Source organism: Helobdella robusta (genome assembly GCF_000326865.2).
Source record: "Helobdella robusta unplaced genomic scaffold HELROscaffold_34, whole genome shotgun sequence".
Classification (NCBI taxonomy): domain Eukaryota; kingdom Metazoa; phylum Annelida; class Clitellata; order Rhynchobdellida; family Glossiphoniidae; genus Helobdella; species Helobdella robusta.
Window position 1 is genome coordinate 613,287 of NW_008704659.1, and position 3,589 is coordinate 616,875.

Here is a 3,589-nt window from a genome sequence, read left to right on the forward strand (position 1 = left end):
AATAATAAAAGACTTTATAAATAATTATATTTATACTGTTAGTCAATTTTTAAGTTTACAATAATGACGATAATCAGCGGAAATATTTTAAAATATTTTTCATCAAAATTATTTATATTTCAAAATTGGTGTTTGAAATGGAAATTTTGTTATGTACCATAAATAAATTAACTCGTTTTAAACAAAAAACCACAACAACAAACAGTAAAAAACACGGCACCTAAGATTAAATAACCGAAAGCAAACACATGAACCATAAAAATGTGTTCATCTAAAATTTACAAGCAAATAAAATCAACAAACAAACAGACATACATACATACAAACAAACAAACAAACAGACAGACAACATTTGAAAACCAATGACGAACCAACCCAAAGATTAAAACCAGATTTCTCATATAATACTCAATACACATGATAAATAATACAAGACAGACAGCTTACATTATAAATGCAATAATTTTGTCAAACATCTGACATTTTATAAACTGAAAACTCAATTTCTCAGGAACTGCCTGAATCTCCAAGATTGGTTAAAGATGGGTAAAATTATGTTATAGAAGTGGTAAAATTATTTTTCTTAGTTATTTCTTTCATTTTTCTGAATATATACATCATTTATTTACCCCATCTTTTCAAATGGAGAAACTTTTGTTTGCCAATAATAATTTCATTTTTAGCCAGCAGTCCATTCAGCACATGCACGCATCGCCGCGAGAGCTTGGCGAGTGTTTCCAGGCGTGAGAAATAACATCGGTCTGGAAACAATTTCCTCCTTTTAAATTTATCTCATTTTTTTTTGTTGTTTCCTTTTTTTTGTCTTTTCTTTTTAGAAAAATTTTTTTGAGAGTGGATAATAAATTGTAAAAATTCAATTTATTCCTCTACCCTTCGTAATGTTTCTCTGAAAGTATTATTTTTTTTACAGTTATGAAAAAGGTATCTTTTGGAATTTAAAATAAAAATGCAAACTTTAAACCAAATAAAGATAAAAATAATTTAAAAAGTAAAACATTCGCGAATGTTAAGAAGAAAGTTGAGAGCTGCAATTTGAAACGTGAATTTTTGGAACATTTTTAGGCTTTTAAATCTGCCATTAATTTTTTATTAGTTGTTTCTGCTCGTTTAAAAAAAAATTATTTTGAAATCCATTAGATCATTCATTCATTCGTTCGTTCATTCATTTAATCATTTCATTCATTCGTTCGTTCTTTCTTTCATTCTTCATTCGTTCATTCGTTCTTTCATTCAGTTTTCAATTCATTGATTATATTTATCTTTTGATTTTTTAAAATGAAAATTAATAATCTCAAAGAAGCACTCAGCAGTGCAGTAGCAACTCTTGCACGCCATGAAAAAAAATGTCAAACATACAAACTAATAAAAATACCAAATGATTCGTCGCATACATAAAAACAAACAACACAACATTACTACGCAAAATTATACAACTATGTATGTATGAGAATGTGTGTATCAGTGTATGTATGTTTGTATGTATGCATGTGTGTATGCGTGTACGTATTTATGTATGCTTGTACGCGCGTATGTATGTACAAAGCACTCCAAACCTGAATTGCCTGCCAACTTATCTAACTTGTGCACGCATTTTGTGGTAGATACATTATGTATGCATGCATCTTTGTATGTATGATTGCATGTATGTATGTATGTATGTATGTATGTATGTATGTATGTTAAAACCAAAACATGATGAGTGACACTGAACCGTCAAACATCAAGTAACAAATGGATTAACACTTTGATTTGTCGTTAATTGCACATGTCGGCATTCAGTTGTATATTTTCAAGCACACAGACACGCAGGAACCGCTGCAACAAGCACGAAATGTGGTTGGTTGCAAAAAACAGTTCCCTGCTGTCACCTGATCTGACACCGATCATTTTGCCTATTTAAGGGTGTTGGGGCCAAGAACCTCGATGCATATTGGCAAGAATTCCATCGAGGGGAGGGCATTCCCATATTTTTTCATTTTCTCGTCCGCTGCCCTGGCCGCGGCCAAACCGCATTCTTTACTTGTCAGGTTTACGTATCGTTCGGCGAGGGTGCCAGGGACCGTAACATCCCACGCCAAACATCTGCCGGCTCTCCAAGGTATTAGCGTGCATCCGTCCGGTCGCCTACCATCATGCGCAGAAATGCCGGATGGTTCCTTGAGAACCGGGATTGAAGCCTTGGAGAAGAGCCGACAAATGTAATCGTTTAGCGCTGAGTGACGTAGTTGACGGCCCCCACCCAGGCGACAGACCAAACCGTGGTGCCCAAACTCGTCCGCCTCAGCGCCACATCGGCACGTGTATTTATTCTGAATGACCAGGCCAAGTCTGAAGCCAATGGCAAATCTTACAGACTCGTCGTCAAGCCTGGTGCCCACAGAGGTGTTAGGCCACGATCTCAACCACCCACAGCTGGCAACGCTGGACATGGCCAACAAACGAGCGGTGGAAAAGTCGTCGCCGCATGAAGACAACAAATTTTGAAAGATTTTTTTATATTCTTCGTTCAAAATTTGGACGTGCGTACGGTCCCCCGGGGCGGACGCTGGGGGAAGAATATCGCGGCAACGAAAAAACCGGTGGAGCAGGGAAGACTGTAGGTCGAGAGTGGCAGCAGCAGAAGAATTATAAACAACGGGAGCCAGCTGAACCACGCTAAGCAACCCCAGCCCACCAAATCGCACCGGCAGCTGAGCCTGGGACCAACCACTGTCGGTCACTTGAACATTGCAAATCGACGACGGGGCGGTGCGCAGGGCTCCGTCAAATTAGCCCAATTTAGAAGGGTCAATGTGTTTAGATGTACGCAGGAAGTACATCAATTTGGGCAAACTGAGGGCATTGCGGATAATAGTCAAGGCATCATGGGCCGAAAGACAGGAAACACGACCCAGGGCGAATTCAAGCTCAGAGAGCTTTTGGTCAAAAAACTTTATTTGATAATCGCCCTCGACCAAGGGTGTGCCTAAAAAACTCAGTTCTGATGCACCAACTCTGGGTATTTCAGCCAGCGCATGTGGCACCTGAAATAAACTTTGGCAGTGAAGTTCGCATTTTTTAATGTTTAACTCTAAGCCAATTGCAGCGGAGTTATGCTTCAAATATTCGTAGCTATCGGCCAGAGTTGGACCGTCCGAAGCTATGCTGATATCATCCAGATAGGCGCAAACGAAGGTGGACGAAGCTTTCTCTAAGAGTGGATGAAGAGTTAGTGCGAACAACAAAGGACCAAGGGGATCACCCTGCTGTACCCCCTCGGACGATTCTACAACCCAAGAGTGGTAGCCAAGGGAAGAGACTCCGCCATAAGCAGAATGGCAAAAATTATAGATGTTGGGGCAAAAAAGTTTGACAGCCTCCAACATCGAGTCTCTTCTGGCATTGAAGGCATTTTTAAAGTCCAGTTTCAGAAACCCCCATTGATCGGGGAGGTCGGTGACCAATCTTCGAACCGCATGAACAGCGGCCTCAGCGCCACCCTTAATCCCGACACCCAACTGAGTCGGGTAGAACTTGGTCTTGAGTTCGACCACGACCAGGGCCAAGGCACATTTGCCGGCCAACCTCC